Source organism: Scleropages formosus, chromosome 5 (genome assembly GCF_900964775.1).
Source record: "Scleropages formosus chromosome 5, fSclFor1.1, whole genome shotgun sequence".
Taxonomy (NCBI): Eukaryota; Metazoa; Chordata; class Actinopteri; order Osteoglossiformes; family Osteoglossidae; genus Scleropages; species Scleropages formosus.
This window is the reverse complement of record NC_041810.1, coordinates 38,449,667-38,466,844: the sequence shown is the minus strand read 5'-3', so window position 1 is coordinate 38,466,844 and position 17,178 is coordinate 38,449,667. Positions and strand designations below refer to the sequence as shown.

The 17,178-nt window shown below is 48.4% G+C and overlaps 3 non-coding genes across 3 annotated transcripts; 2 read left to right on the top strand and 1 right to left on the bottom strand.

The window, feature by feature from the left end:
- Positions 1-76: 76 nt before the first annotated feature.
- Positions 77-148, top strand: trnap-cgg (transfer RNA proline (anticodon CGG)). The gene has a single exon. It is a non-coding gene; the product is annotated as a tRNA-Pro (tRNA).
- A 7,215-nt stretch (positions 149-7,363) lies between these two features.
- trnar-ccu (transfer RNA arginine (anticodon CCU)) lies at positions 7,364-7,436 on the top strand. Its single transcript has one exon. It is a non-coding gene; the product is annotated as a tRNA-Arg (tRNA).
- Positions 7,437-15,529: 8,093 nt separating this feature from the next.
- Positions 15,530-15,602, bottom strand: trnak-uuu (transfer RNA lysine (anticodon UUU)). Its single transcript has one exon. It is a non-coding gene; the product is annotated as a tRNA-Lys (tRNA).
- Positions 15,603-17,178: the final 1,576 nt, after the last annotated feature.

Genomic DNA, 17,178 nt, shown 5'->3' with positions numbered 1-17,178 from the left:
AAGCCGGGTACAAATGCCATGGATGATGCAGTTCCCGACAGCAGGCCGAGGAAGGGGGGACAAAGAGAGAGTCAGGGGCTCGTTGGTCTAGGGGTATGATTCTCGCTTCGGGTGTGAGAGGTCCCGGGTTCAAATCCCGGACGAGCCCGCCCAGCTCCCTGCTTGGCTGTGTCAGTTGAGCTCTTGAAAGTGTACTGGCAGCAGGAGTGTTGCGGGAAGGTTCAGCATGGGCCAAGGGGCTTGCGGGAAGGCTCCTGCTGAGGAGGGGAAAGATCCCTGGTAGAGCAGGCCAGGCTGGTCCTCCTGTATGTGTGTGGAAGCAGTGCCTTCTTCCTGGCACCTCAGGAGTCAACCAGCTGTTCCCTCCATGCAGGAGGAAGCTTTAAGGCTTGCTCTGATGCTGCTTTCCAGCAAGTCAGAAGGTAGCAAGATGGATTCTGGAGCTGCATTTTGCTTGTGCTCCTCCTGAATTTGCACACTTCAGCTTGCTTGCACTTCCACAGGAGTGCTGGTAGCAGTGATGTTCCTGCCTAGCTCAGTCAGTAGTGTGCAAGAGTCTTAAGCTGAGGGTCATGGGCTCAAGCCACGGTCTGGGAAACTGTATTTCATTAAAGGTGCCTGGGGGAGGTTCTCTTTTGCAGTGTGAGCCCTGCAACCTGGCGTGGGAAGAAATGCGGCTTTCCCTCTTCGACAACAAACGCCTCGTGAAATTTGCAGGGTTCCTTCGCAAGCCGACGAAATCCACGGGGGACGCAAACTGTCCCCATCTACATGAGGAAGGCTCGCATGGCGTCAGCGCTTTCCTGGCTCTGAGCAAGGGTTATGCAGCTGCTGACAATAGCACCAGTTGCTGGGCCTGTACTCATGTGCCAAAATCAGTGTCATCTGGACTACCACTCATGCCTTTACCCCTAGGGTTTTGTGGATGGAGCCGTTTCCCGAACCTTTACCCCACAGCAGCTTTGCATCGCGGTGTCCTGTTACACGGCACCGGTGACTTCTGGAAAAGTGTATGAGGAATTCGTACACTCATAGCCACTCCGCGTGAGGCCTCTAACAGTAAAATATTTAGTGTGAGCCAACCGGGTAATCCTGTCTCCTTGGGATACTATCGCGACTTTTCCACGCCGAATTTGACTAAAGACAAATTACACCCTTACGTGACTCTTAGAGCCAACCTGAATGGAACGATCTGTGTCGTCAGAAGTCAGCCTGGCTCTGTCACACGTGTGGGTAGTTCTAAATGCACCTACATGGCCAGGCAAACAAGCCCTGATAGTTCGCAACAGCTTCTTCCAATGTCCAACGGTACGCAGGAAAATACCTTTAATGTTACCTTCACGGTGACTTATTTTGCCAAACGGTACTTTCTGGGTGTGTGGTAAATGCGCCTAGCCATGGCTTCCAAAGAATCAGTCCGGAGGTTCCTGTTATTTGTCCTATGTAGTGCCCCACGTTCGAAAGTTGTCCCAACCTCCGTGGCGTCCAGATTCTCGTCTCCTCCGCTATCGGAGAAATAGTCCCCCCTTGGTGAAAACTGGACTTTCTGAAACGGGAGAGATATTTTCTGGTATTGTTCCCAACGCGTGGTATCGGTAAAGCTGCTCGGCAGACGCTCTATTCAGCACAAGCATCAGAAGAAATAGCCAACGGTACGACTGAGAGCCTTAAGGACATTAATGCTGTTGCTATGCAAAGGCGAATGGCAGTAGATTATCCTCTGGCCGCAGAAGGAGCAACATGTGCTGTTGTAGCGTGTAGTGTGGTTCACCCATAGTGTGTGAGTGTATTCCACTGATGTATGGATGAGTGACCCATTGTAAGTAGTGTATCTAGCGGTGCGAGTCACCTTGGTGAATAAGGTGTGTGGGCTGATGACACTACATAGAGTTCCTTGGAAGTCGCTTTGGAGAAATAGCGTGTGCTAAATGAATAAACGTTAACGTCGGATCAGAATGTTGCACGTATGTCCCGGGCAATTCCGAGCGTATAAACTCGTTGGCGGGTAACGTTATGGAAGTTGGTTCTCAGTTTCGTGATTTTAAGAACGGTGACGAACTCTGGGACTGGCTAGGAATAAGCAGCTGGTGGGGTGGTCTATTGAAACTCTCTTATTATGAATACTTCTTGCTATTTTATCCGTCTTCCTGTTATTGATGTGTTGCTTGTCGTGTGTTAAGGCTGCTATTGCTGAAACAACGTTCACGACTACAGCAATGGCACAGGGGATAAACGACGAAGATGATTGTGCCCTAATACCCGACCGGGACGAGCTAGGCGAGAAAGCTCGTGAACTTGAACCTCGTGAAGAAGAATCTGAGTCAGAAGAGTGAGCACCTCCAGAAGGCTCAACGGCGAGATGTGGCGTCCCAGACCCATGCCCCCAGTGCCATCCCGGTGACTCCATCCACCAAAAGACCTCCCACCCCAGCCACACATTGACCACCAACAAACCAACCAACACACCACATCAGCATATGGAAGTGACAACAAAACTCGAACCATTTGATGTTCACATAGGCGAGTATTCCCCACTCAGGTGTGCTTCCCCCAAACACCCTGCTGCCTCCACAACCACTGACTGGATCTTTCTGCTACCTCTGACAAGCTTTTAATCGCTGCTCTTAACGACTGACCCCTGAAACCAAAATCCAACAGTAGTGACGTGGTTGATTTTGCAACAAACCCTCTTGCACCAATCTCCACCGGTCTAATAACGCACTGCCAGCCTCGCTCCCTCACCTCACCAGCCAACTCAGTGTACTTCAGTTTCTTCCTCTCAAAGGCATCTTCTAATGCATCTTCGAAGGGTATCGTTAATTCAATGAAGCACACTATCCGTGCGCCCTCGGAGTACAGGACAATATCGGGTCTCAATGCCGTGACCGCAATGCACTGCGGCATCTGCAGCTGTTTTCCCACGTCCGCTACCAACTTCCAGTCTCACACGTCACCCCACTTAAAACACGTACCGCCGCGTCCACTCGCATGGCATGCAACGCTCTCCCCCTCCTGCACAAAAGAAATTACCTTATTTCTCCCGCAACACGGGAGTGAATTGACTTCAACCCGCTTGTTCTCCAACAAGCATGCCAAGGATTTTAGCACTTCATTATGCCTCCAAGTATATCTTCCCTGAGATAAACTAACAGTTACATGCAGACAAAATATGCCTCAAAGAGGCTATACCACCACACAAGCTGCAAGTCGGCTCCGTACCTACCCAGCGATTTAAGATTCTGTGGAGTAGGGAGTACATCGTTGGTGGCTCCGATGAGAAACTTAATACGACCGGCGTCCATCGCCCACAGATCACGCCAGCTGATCTTCCGTTTCTCCACATGCTCCCAAGCCAAACATCGCCCTTGCACACCATGTGGCGTCGCACTTACCCGCCTCGTCTCCTCTTCCTGTTCGCGGATAAAACCAATCACCATCTTTCCCCTCTCCGGCAACTTAGCTTTACTCCGCAACTTCATTCGATCGCCGGCACCAAGCCCCGCCCTACCTACCTGCACCTGACCGACCACATCTCTGTGCTCAAGCGCTGTCTGTGCATGCGCAACAGCTTCCCGTGGATCCCACTTACATCCTGTTTTTAAACTTACAGGAATCGATCTCACCACTGGGTCTCTTGTGCTTGACAATGTTAATTCCAAGCCAACCTTGGCACACTTGAATTCTTCCACAAGACTAGTCAGCGGTAATTCCAAGACCCTCTCCTAATAGCTTTGCTCATAAGCCTTTCCAGTCTTTCAGCCCCTGACACAGAAACCTCGTATATAGTTAGCGGCCATCTAATACGAGGCAACAAACCAAACTGCAGGCATCAAACCTTCAGCTTCCCTGGTAAAAAAGATTAATCAATCCTATTAATTGCCTGCACTACATTCTCCCTTAATCTTTTAACCTGCTCCCTGTCGCTGAGTGAGGAATCATACCATCGACCCAAGCTTTTAATTGGCCTTTCAGCTACTGACGGAACCTTTTCTCCATCGATCTGGAAATTCTCCTGCGATAACTTTCCTTTAACTATTGACAAGCTCCTACACTTTGCTAGGTTTAATTTTCAGTCCGGCCAACTTTTGATTTCCATTGAACTTCATTAATAAGCGACGAGTACATGGGACAGTAGTAGCAAGCACAGTCATATCGTCCATATACGCTCTGATTGGCGGAAGGCGAGAACCATCCTTCAGCCTCATATCCCCAACCACCCATCTCGACGCCCTTATTATCACCTCCATAGCCATGGTAAAAGCCAGAGGCGAGATTGTGCATCCGGCCATTATGCCAATCCCCAACCCGCTGCCAAGTTGCGGTGTATTGTTTGGTACAAAAATAAAACTGGATGTCTTCAAAATACACCTTAACCAGTCTCGTAATACACTCTGGGACTTTAAAAGAAAACAAATGCCCTCCACAACAAAACATGCAGCACTGAACCAAAGGCGTTCGCCAAGTCCAAAAAAATCACGTGGAGGTCTTCACCTTCCATCTTGGCCTCCTTTATCTGGTGCCAGATCATACAAAAATGCTCTAAACAGCCTGAAAAACCCGCAATTCCTGCTTTCTGCACAGATGTGTCAATTAAGTTGCTGGCCAACAAATATGCAGGCAACCTCTGCGCCACAACACTAAAAAATATTTTCCCTTCAACATTAAGAAGGCACATTGGCCTGAATTGCCCTATTTCTACCTCATCTTTCTCGTTGTGGGTATAAATACCCCTCCTGCTCGCCGCCATTCTTTTGGAATGATACCTTTTTTCCATACGACCACCATCTGCTTCCACAAAAACTGTAAAACATCCAGGCACCTTTATAAACCCATTAAGGAACCCCATTGGGTCCTGGTGCAGATTCTGCCCTCGCACGCCGCACCACCTCTTGTACTTCTTTCAACCTTGGAGGACACATGTCCATTTGTGCCACGATCTCCCCTAATGGAGGAATATCTGCAGGTACTTTAAAAACCCTCTCACTTTCACCATCGGTGTGCATTTCCAGCAGACAGCTCTCCAACTCCCTCCTTTGAACATTTAAACAACCAGACTTCTCTTGCTCAAGCAAGGACTTCACAAATTTCAATGGGTCCTTAAAAATTGCCACCATAGCTTGCTCCTTCTTCTTCCTCCTCAATCTAAGCTTTTCCGCTCTCCTCAACACTACCAATCTACGTTTCAATTCTTCCTGCAAAATATTAATGCCACTTCTACCTTCCTCATCTGCTCGTTTCCAAAGCTTTTTTAAGTGTCTTCTTTCCTGAATCAACCTCTCAATTTCCATCTGCCGTCTTGACCTTAACATGCTCTGCTCACCCTTACGCTTCTTCTCGAACACCTCGAACCTCTTCTTCCCATAGTCGTATATAATCTCACCCAGTTGGTTTATCTTAGACTCAGCCGTACCCTTCAGGCCATTTAAAATCCCTCTCAAGTCATTGTTTTTAGAGGTCCACTCCTTACAGTCAGTGGCGCCTGGCCATCTCACCTTAGGTTTTTGTTCTCATCTTGGTATCATCTGCCCCGCATCCTCTCCATGATCGATGCTGCCTTGTGCATCCATCTTTGGTCTTGTCTCCTCTAAGACAGAGGTATTGATGTCCTGTGGTCTTTGGTGTGCAACCTGCCCCTGGACTTCACCTGACTTATCTGGACCACTCCGTAGGTCGTGGCGATCAATGGGGGGCCCCTGCCTCGTCCCCCTAAACACTTCTTCTTGTCTTGATGAATTCTTAGGCCCCTCACTGAAGTCACCTTCCTCCAACCACAAATACACACCTGCAGCACCGATCCACCCCTACTTGGCGTGGTTGTGTTCGTGCTTTCCCCCTGACTCATGGTCAAGTTCACGCCAAGGTCTAAAGCCGTTATATCCACCGATGAGTCGTCTTCCACCCCTGCTCTCACTGACTCTTGGGGTATTGATAACATTTGTGTGTCTGTAGCTTAAACAGGGCGCACCTCCTGCTACTCAAAAGCACAAGATGCTGCTGACACAGGTTGCTAGCCCATGTCAGCCCCTAGTGGGGTCTGTTCCCTCCTGCCAGCAGTCTCTCCTTGCTGTCACACGATCTTTCCCATGCCGCCAGCTGCCCTGCTCACAGCAGTCACTAGTCACCTAGAACCAACATGCAATAATACACAGGGAAAGATGTTCAACCCCTTGTGCCAAAATCAAGGGGGGCTGGACACAAACCAACCACGCCACCAGTACTCCATCCCTCCCAAAACCCCACATACCCCTCATGCCCCACCAAACAGTTCCCTCCACTTTATATTAAAAAAAAAAAAAAAAAAAGAAAATTGTGCAATTTTGTGCAACTGATTTGTTCCACGACTGCTGCAGGAAGCCCGCTGCGCAAGAAGCAGGAATGTACCGAAACTGCGCCCCCAACTCAGACACTAACCAGACACTGGCTGGTAGCGAAAAAACAAGAAAATAAATAAGGTTAATGTGCATAGCTCACTCTAGCCTGTAGGGAACGTACCAGATAAGTAAGTAACAAATTCGAAGCAAACACGAGCTGAGCACGTGCTGATCATGCAGAGAGAAAGCCAATGAGAAATGCCACCATATGCTTAGCATGAGAGGGGGGTGCACTAGTGCAGTGGCGCAGTGGCGCAGTGGGGATTGGACCAGGTCCTGTTTTCCAGGGGATCTGGGGTTTGAGCCCTGCTTGGGGTGCCTTACGATGGACTGGTGTCCTGTTCTGAGTGTGTCCCCTTATGCCCTCAGTTGCTGGGTTAGGCTCTGGCTCCCTACAACCCTGTATGAGGCAAGCGGTTAAGACTATTTGTGTGTGTGTGTGTGTGTGTGTGTGTGTGTGTGTGTGTGTGTGTGTGTGTGTGTGTGTGTGTGTGTGTGTGTGTGCGCATGTGCGCACTTAGCATGCGTCTCTAGATGTACGTAAGGAGTGTGCTTTGGATGCTCGGGGAGACTCCCTTAAGTCCAGCACAGGGGACGAAGGACTCTCTCTCCAGCTGGGGAGAGACAAAGTAAGATACTCTCTCCTATCTTGGGTCCGTTGTTTGAGTCATGTCGAATTTCTTCCGCAAGACACATCCGCGTTTCTGTATTGCCATGACGATGCAAAGTCGCTCGCGGTTCAATTAACACTCTGTTATCCATTTCTAGTTCATATGCCCGCATGATATAATTCCTTTCTTCTGAAGTACACATCCGTTTGCCACAGTGTCATAAGGCAGGCGACACCTTGTTGTTGGAACAACACTTGGGAGTTTTTAGTGTATTCTGGCTTCACAGTTAAACTGAAAGGCATTACTGAAAAATGTAAGAACCAAGCATCACTGTGGTGTTCCTCTTCATTTACACTTCCTTTAGGTATTCTGCTGAGTTTAGCCCCAGTGGCCTAATGGATAAGGCACTGATCTCCTAAGCCAGGGGTTGTGGGTTCAAGTCCCATCTGGGGTGGGGTGAAAAGGATGTGTTGGTAGTGGTCTCCTCAGTGTCTGGTGGGGGGGAGAGGAGGGGGAAAAAAAAAAAAAAAAAAACCAGCAAGCCAAAAAGGTTATGGAGTGGATGTGTTGATATTGATGTGGTTGGTATGAGGATCATCACCTTTCAGTTTGAATCTATGCTTCTCTCATGGAAAAAGGTTGTGTTGCCCCCTCTCATTCAGGTGAGGGCAGAAAATTTGCTCCAGGTGGAGGAGTTTAAGCATCTTGGGGTCTTATTCACAAGTGAGGTGGCAGCGGCCGCAGTAATGCGGTTGCTGTACCGGACTGTGGTGGTGAAGGCAGGAGCTGAGCCGTAAGGCAAAGCTCTCTATTTGCCGGTCTTCTACGTCCCTCCAAACAGTTTGTCCCTGCTTTAGAAGTCTGCCGGGACGCATCGTAAAGGTTAAAATTTCTTTGTGTTTTGTTTTCCCTATCAACGTTTCTCCATTGCGTTAAACGGACAGCATATATTTTCTGAACGTCATAACTCTTACATCACTTTAGAACATATTAAGCACTTGAAAATATTGACTACTTGAACATATTTTCACACCACACTTGAACGAACAATTTCTCACACCACATTTCCGCCTTTGAGCATGAAACATTCACACGACATGGTTGCATATGGTCCTCCTCGTTGTCATCTTGTAACAGGAGATTATTCCGGTACCACACTGCTATGGTGTTTACGGGTGAGTCGATGCCTTCAACCTTAAATACCCAAATCTTTCCATTCTGAGTTTCCTGTCTTCCCCAGTGATATATGTGGAACTGAATCCCATTCGTACCACCTACTTTGGGCCGGGATCAGAACGAAAGAGGCTGCAGCGGGACACTTTGTCAGGAACAAATCCGACATAATGATTCTCTCTTCCTCAAGTTTGTTTGCCGGAAACTCATGCGACTCTTGCCGATACTCTACGGTTTCTTTGGCAAAGAAGCGTGCTGTGCAGTGCAACCGTGTGGGCTGTGTCAAGTTGGGAGGCACCCTTACCTCACCGCAGCAGTGCTTTGAGCGGTTAGTCAAATCTCACATCCCCTCTTCGCCACCTGACACCCTAGGCCCACTGCACTTGCATATTGCCAGAACAGGTCTACGGAGGGTGCTATTGCCACTGCCCTCCATACTGCCTTCTCACACATGGACAGGAAAGGGGCATATGTGAGAATGTTGCTTCTTGATTACAGCTCAGCGTTCAGTACCATGTCAGCACGACAACCTCTTCTCTGAACGTTAGTAAAACCAAGGAGATGACTGTGGGAGGAGACCGCACACTTGTTCTAATCAGTGGGACGGCAGTGGAGAGGGTGGGCTGTGTTTAGTAGGTGGGGCTCAACATCAGCGAGGACTTATCCCGGGCCCAACACCATCGAAACCGTGGTCAAAACAGCACAAAAGCTCCTTTCCACCAGCGCATCGAGCAGCTTTTTAGCATCATGAACACCATCCTTCGGAGTGACGCCACCTGCTCTCAGAAGAACATGGTGCTGCGTATCTATAAAGTCATCCCCATGACAACACGGTGCGCTCTCGTTTTCGCATTTTTCTCTGTGCGTGTGCACGTGTGTGGTTATTGCTTTAATACAACTGTCCTAATTGTTTTTTTTCTTATACATTTTGCAATTTTGTTTTATTGTCTAGGCATCTTGAATAATGGCCTTTGTTTTTTGGATCCAGTCAATGAAATTTATGTAGCAAATTAAATAGGTCACTTACAGATTAATACTGATTAGTGTTAACAATGCTGGATATCACACTGTAATCATTTAGGTTACTTTCCATAATAAATCAAATTAAGAAATTTACCAGTTTACTGTGGGGTGTTGATGATTTCAACAAATTAGCCTCAACTCTAAGGTCAGCTCTCAATGGTCAGTAAGGCACAGTGTTTAATTAGTTATGGTGTCCATGGGTTTGTGTCTGGGAAACGTTGTGCGGCATCTGTGCGATACATATCCGATACATTGTGGTTCTGCCCTCAGCGTTGGTCTCATTGAGTGGATGGAAAATACCTGCACCTTGAAGGATTTCCTTTGCAGCAGGATGTCTGAGGAAGAGCACAACGATGCAGAGAGGTACTGCCTTAGCCTGCGCTTAACGTTTACCTTCACGGGTCTTTGAAGATCCTTGGTGTAAAGTCTGTAGCTCATGGGTGTCATCTCAGGACTTTCAATGGCATCATCACGTCAGCTTAATTTCCTGTGTGTGGATTCTACCTCAAGTGTTTGGAGCCACATTTACATTTACATTTATTCATTTGGCAGACACTTTTGACCAAAGCGACGTACATCTCAGCAAAAGTACAATTTATGCATTACATTAAGAGACATATGACCCACGTAAACCTAGTTTGTTACCTACCACTTGCTGCACCGAGGTTCATCATTCAAGGAGGTGCATAAAACACAAGATAGACAAATCCCGATATCCTCCTAGCAATTTTGTTTTTAAAAATTTTTATTTATTTATTTATTTATTTTATTTATTTATTTTTTTTTAATATTAGAAGATACACAAGCAAGCAAATAAGATGCCAGAGTAGTGGCTGAGTGAAGGCTTTATCTGGTGACGTTCATGAAGTTATGGTGCATGAACATTTAAACCATACATGAGCTGGAGAGATCTTGGGCGAAATGGGTCCGGAAGAGATGAGTTTTCAGACCCTTTTTAAAAGTAGGCAGTTCTGAGTGAGAGGGGAAGGTCATTCCACCACAACGGAGCCGGAACCGAGAACCTCTGTGCATTTGAAACGTGTTGATGAGTTGCCGTGGTAAAAGTGTTTGTAAACACTAAAAAAAAGTGGTTAATGTCATCTTGACTGCCTTAACTGTTTGCCTTTTAAAGCCCACGGAGACACTTGGTAGCGTCGCGGTGAGTGCTGCTGCCTCTTGACCTGATGTTGGTAGGTTTGAATCTCAGCTACTGTTACAGTTCCCTTGAGCAAAGTACCTACCCTCGATTACTCTGATGAAATTCTTCAGCTGTGTAAATGGCTGAAGAGGTATCTTAACATGGTAAGTTCCTTTGGAGGAAAGTCCCAGCTGCATTAATCAATGTGACTAGTTAGAAGCAAATAGGTTATGAAAAATTTTATTGAAGCACTATTGTAGGAAACCTCCATCCATCCATCCATCCATCCATCCATCCATCCATCCATCCATCCATCCATCTTCCTCCGCTTATCCGGGACCGGGTCGCAGGGGCAGTAGTCCAAGCAGAGCCCCCCAGATTTCCCTCTCCCCGCACACTTCCTCCAGCTCCTCTGGGGGAACCCCAAGGCGTTCCCAGGCCAGCTGGGAGACGTAGTCTCTCCAACGTGTCCTGGGTCTGCTGCCCCGAGGCCTCCTCCCAGTGGGACATGCCCGGAACACCTCCCCAGGGAGGCGTCCAGGAGGCATCCGGAACAGGTGCCCAAGCCACCTCAACTGGCTTATCTTGATGCGGAGGAGCAGCGGCTCTACTCCGAGCTCCTCCCAGGTGACTGAGCTCCTCACCCTATCCCTAAGGGTGCGCCCAGCCACTCCGCGGAGGAAACTCATTTCTGCCACTTGTATGCGCGATCTCATTCTTTCGGTCATCATCCAAAGTTCATGACCATAGGTGAGGGTAGGAACGTAGATCGACCGGTAAATTGAGAGCTTCGCCTTACGACTCAGCTCCTTCTTCACCACAACAGACCGGCACAATGACCGCATTACTGCGGACGCCTTTGAAACCTCGCTGGACAAAGTGGCTGGGAAGACTGTAGGGTTGCTGCGCTATGTGGAACCTTATAAGCAAATACTGTTGAATTAGTATTGTTTTTATATATATATATATATATATATATATATATATATATGTATATGTATATGTATAATATATATAGAGAGTATACGTATGACGGACTGGCGTCCCGTCCTGGGTGTGTCCCCTCCCCCTTCGGCCTTACGCCTTGTGTTGCCGGGTAGGCTCCGGTTCCCCGTGACCCCGTAAGGGGCAAGCGGTTCTGAAAATGTGTGTGTGTGTGTGTGTGTGTGTGTGTGTGTGTGTGTATACGTATGGCTACAGCAAAGCCCTTCTGTCATCTGCCTCACCTTAGAACTATTTTTCTGTTAATTTTTCTGTTTGTGAGCCTGAACTTAAACGTGACATATAACCTCCAATTTTTAGCACTCTTGATAAAGATGAACAAAAAAGACTGAAATAATATTTTTAAAAAGTCTCATTCAGAATTTTAAATGACTTCATTAAACTTGTGCCAGTATTGTAGAATGTATTAGTATAGCTGTGTATCCTTGGCAGGATCTTTGGCGTTTCTCTTCATTTTACTATGGTTTTGATTCTCATTGAATGATCTTATATCTCAAAGGAAAGCCAAACGAGATGAGACTGTAGCCAATTTCAGGAAAACAGAGAATCTTGTACCAGAGGATCTTCTAAGGTGAGCATTCAACATTATCCCAGTAACAACAGAAACTAAGCTGCAGAAATACAGTGTGGGTACGTACTTTTTTTTCTCTTTTGAAGAGCTTCACATCAGTTAAGTACATTCACTGGAGCAGCACAGATAATGATTGGTTTAGGGGATGAGGGTAAGAATTTTAAGTCATTCTAAATACAAAGGATGATGAGGTGATGTCGATCAGAAGAAATGCAGAACCGTTGGTTTTACGTATGATTCAGTTGATGGTTCCCACTGTCACTGTACTTCACATTCCTTACTGGCCAAACAGAACCACTCACAGAAACATTTTTTCTTTTTTCTGGTCTTCCACCAGTTTGCCAAACCCAACTCTGTTTACCAACCCAAGGCAGACTGTCACAGCTCTAGACACAAGAGAAGTCGGGCTTTACCGGAATGATCCGCAAGCCTCTGACCATTGATTTAAGTGTCTCCATTGTTCAGGAGAGCTTTCGTCAAGATGAGCACATCACCAGAGGCCTTCCTTTTCTTGAGGTCCCACTTCACGGCGTCACATGCCCTCGTGTGTTAGTCACTGGCTCTTAGGCATCGGAGACCGCCATTTGTCCAACTTCTTGATCAACATGGAGACAGGAGGAATGATCGGAATTGACTTTGGTCATGCCTTCGGAACTGCCATGCAGGTAGGTGTCTTTCATTGCTCCATTGCCAGTCTCTGGAGTCTTTTTTTCTGACCCCACCCATTGTGTTATGGATTTCGGTCAACATACCACTGGAGTGGTCATGTTGTTCTCCTTTAAGATTTAGGAATTAGACCCTTCTGTCCAAGTGCCTTTGCCATACAAGGCTGCAAATCTACATTTTTCTTGTTCTCTCTGATTAGCAGAAGGCTGTGAATCTTGCAGTGCAACATCTGGAAGAACAGATAAACTCGTTTCTTCTGCGTGCAGAATGTTGCGTAAGGGTTTCTTAAAGAAGTGGGCCGTCCGCATTGTTGACACAGAAGTCTCACAGAGGGACCTGGTTCACGAGCCAGCATTATTAGCACTCAATCATAGAACCACGTTGAAGTTTTGGAAGATTAACTTGACAGTTACTGTCTTTAATTGCTACAGAGTTTAGAAAGGGCTTCTGATTGTTCTTTCCCAACTTGAAGGCCAAGTTCTGGGACAGAACAAATGAACCCCTCCAGTTGAGGTGTACACCATCACGCGTGAAAAACCTGGGCCATTCCCAGAAACCATCCTAGTTATTGACAAATGATATACGGTCGGAGCGGCACCACGTCTCTAACCACCTGTTAAAAGACACCAATCTACTGTACACCATGTCCCCCATGAAGAGTCTAGGTAAAGGACCAGACACTATTAGATTACGACATTTGCTTCTGGCCTTGTTACACATAGAAATAAATTGGCTCTTTAACACCTCAGACTGCTGATGACGAATATCATTACCACCAACATGCACCGTCATAGTCGACACGGCATTATCGGCCAGAGAACTGACACGAGCCTTCACGTCGGACACACGTGTGCGTGAGAAACACTTTACCTTTACATTTACATTTCGATTCCCAGGCCCCCGGACCTTAACATTTCGGACAGCCGAATATCCCAAAATGAGCACATTATTATTATTATTATTATTATTATTATTACTATTATTATTAGGTGAACTGCTTAGAGCCGAAAATCTATTTTGGGTTTGGACGGGAGAACCCAAACCAGGAACCCGTAGCTTCGGCTTCGCTTTATTCGACTTCTTACTCTGAACCGTGACCCAGTCGCCGTGAGAGCGCTCCGGGGTACCCGGCTTCTCATTAGCTGTACTGGGGCCTGTAAGGGTCGACGCCGAGTTCGACACTACGGAGGCATCGGGACACACCGAGTCCAACCAACTCTCCGTTTCTCGTGTAGAAATCAAATTCTTAATGCGCTCTTCAAAATCGCGGACTTTCCGCACCAAGTCATTATTTGTTACGCATTCCAAGCAAATGAACTGTTTCTAAAATGTCAGCAGGTGCAACCAAACAAAACATGTTACATAACACACAGGTGTGCCGTCAGACGATACATTCAGAATAGAACTTGCGTTGAACAGGGATTCCATTCTTTCCAAAGACGCCATCTCAGCAACTGGTGTGTGACTCCATGCTCTGCCTGGCTCTGGACGCTCTGCTCTGTGTTCGTTGACCACAAAGAAACAACACAGCGGTTCCCAGTTACCTGCAGTTAACTGTGGTCCAAAAAAAGCTAAGTGGAAAATTCCAGAAATAGACAGTTAATAAGTTGTCTGTTCTCGGAAGCTAAGCAGGGTCAGGCCTGGTTAGTACTTGGATGGGAGACTGCCTGGGAATACCAGGTGTTGTAAGTTTTTTTTTTTTTTTTTTTTTTTTCCCCTCCCTATTAAAAAAAAAAAAAAAAAAAAAAAAAACATTTCACAGTTTCAGAACCCCTTGTCCCATATGGGGTTGCAGGGAACCAGAGCCTACCCGATAACACAGGGCGCAAAGCCAGAGGGGAAGGGGATGCACCCAGGACGGGACGCCGGTCCGTCGCAAGGCACCCCAAGTGGGACTTGAACCCCAGACCCACCGCAGAGCAGGTCCCGGCCTAACCCACTGCACCACCACATAGTAAATCAATAGTAAAATTATACACACACACACATTTTCAGAACCGCTTGTCCCATACAGGGTCGCAGGGAACCGGAGCCTACCCGGCAACACAGGGCGTAAGGCTGGAGGACAAGGGGACACACCCAGGACGGGACGCCAGTCCATCGCAAGGCACCCCAAGTGGGACTTGAACCCCAGACCCACCGCAGAGCAGGTCCCGGCCTAACCCACTGCGCCACCACATAGTAAATCAATAGTAAAATTATATTTAAAAAAAAAAAAAAAAAGTTGACAACACCTGGTATTCCCAGGCGGTCTCCCATCCAAGCACGTAACAGGCCCCACTTTGCTTACCTTTCAAGACAGGACATATTCAGGGCGGTAGGGCTGCAAACGAGTAGATGTGCCGCCTATGCCCTACTTGTAGCTGCTACCCGTGAAAGGCTCACGCAAAGAACGCTCGAGCATGCGGCGCCTGCTTGGGCTTTGGCCGCACAAAGCGGAGCGCACTTTTGCCTCTCTCTTGTGAAATGCTCACGAGAGTCCAACAAAAAGCAGTCATGACTTTCAGTATACGCGATCGATGTCACATATTAAAATCACGCACCAAACGGGACAAAAAGAGACTCAAGAGAAGAATAAACAGTTCTGAATAAACACCTGGAGTCACAAAAGTGTTAAACACGGGGGAGAATTAAAATCCAGTGCAATCCTGCTACAGAAATGAAACATTGAAGAGTGACTGTTCCCAGAGAATAATCGCGCTTCCAGGTGGGAGCCCTCACTGGAGCCTGAAAAAGTGAGGGGTAAGAGAGAGCGGTTCCTCGGGTGCGAAACAAAACAGAGGGGAAAATAAAATAAATAAGTTAATCAACAATAAAATTCTAATTTAAAAAAATAACAAAACTCCTCACTGCTGTTGAGTTAGAGAGTGTATGGCTTCTCCTTACACATCAGAACTTACATTATTACTCAAAGGTGACACTACTGCATACACACTTGGGACCTTAGAGAGCCTCAGATGAACACTGAACATTACGCCTGGACAGGGACTTGAACCCTGGACCCTCAGATTAAAAGTCTGATGCTCTACCAACTGAGCTACCCAGGCCTTTAGCGTAAGTGGGCGCTTGGCGTGGTGGAAGGGCTCGTGTGATCTAGGGAACTCCAGACCTACATCGTCAGGAACACTATGCTCCTCGTAGGGTTTCCCAAGGCGAACAGGTCTGGAGTGAAGATCCAGACTAACACGATCCAAAAACCTCCATGGAAAAGGTAAACACGAGATCGTTTACCCTGCCCGGAATAGCGTCACCGGGACCTACCCCTGGAGCCAGGCCTGGGGGTAGTGTTCCTAGGCGAGCACCTGGTGGCCGGGCAGCCCACGTACCCCGGCCGGGCTCAGCCCGAAAAGGCATCGGTGGGGGGACCACCTGAAAGGTCCGGCATGGGGGTCCGGTGCAATGTATACCTGGCAGCGGGAGGCGGCGGGAGGGAGCAGGAGGGAGCGGGGTGGCGCATGGCGTCGTAGCCCCTCGTGACGGAAACTGGCTCTTGGTACGTGGAATGTCACCTCGCTTGGGGGGACGGAGCCGGAACTGGTGCGGGAGGTTGAGAAATACCAACTGGATATACTTGGGCTCACCTCCACTCACAGTGTTGGCTCTGGAACAAAACTCCTCGATAAGGGGTGGTCCCTCTCCTACTCAGGAGTTGCACGAGGCGAGAGGCACCGGGCGGGCGTGGGGATACTCACAAGCCCCCGGCTGGCTGCCATACAGTTGGAGTTTGCCCTGGTGGGCGAGAGGGTCGCCTCAGTGCGACTTAGGGTCGCAGAGAGGAAGACTTTGACTGTTGTGTGTGCACTTATGCACCAAACAGCAGCTCAGAGTATTCGGCCTTCTTGGAGAAGGTGGGTGGAGTTCTGGACAGGACCCCACCTACACACTCCATAGTCCTGCCGGGGGACTTCAATGCTCACGTTGGCAATGACTGGAAAATCTGGCGGGGGAGGGTGATTGGGAAGAACGGCTTGCCCAATCTGAACCCGAATGGTGAAATGTTATTGGACTTCTGTGCTAGTCGTGGCTTGTCCATAACAAACACCATGTTCGAACGCAAGGATGCTCATAAGTGTACTTGGTACCAGAGCACCTTCCGGCCCTCACGCAGAATGCCCTCCTCCTGACCTCGGCCGCGCCTTGATGTGCTGCCCATGAAGACCACAAGCGGGTGAGGGGGGCAAGGCGCAAGCTCGGCGGAGTCCAACAGCCACGCTGAACGGGCTTGACTTGATGCCGAGTGTGCGGACGCGGCTCTCGCTCGGTGTGTTGCGAAGGCCGATTGACCCGCAGCAGTGGCCCCGGCACCCCGTACTCCCGAACTGCCTCGCGCGGAATTTCTCGGCGAACGCGGCCGTAGGCCTCATCCAAGTCCACGCTACACGTGGAGACTGGATTAGCGAACTCCCGTGCCCCCTCAGTTATCGGCGAGAGGGTAAAAAGCTGCTCCGCTGCTCCACGGCCCGGACGGAGCCCGCATTGCTCCTCTTCAACGTGAGGTTCAGCTGTCAGCCGGAGCCTCCTTTCCAGCACACTGGCATAGACTTTCCCCGGGAGGCCGAGAAGTGCGATACCCCGATAGCCGGAACACGCTCTCCCGTGCCCTTTCTGAGAGACGGCGACCGC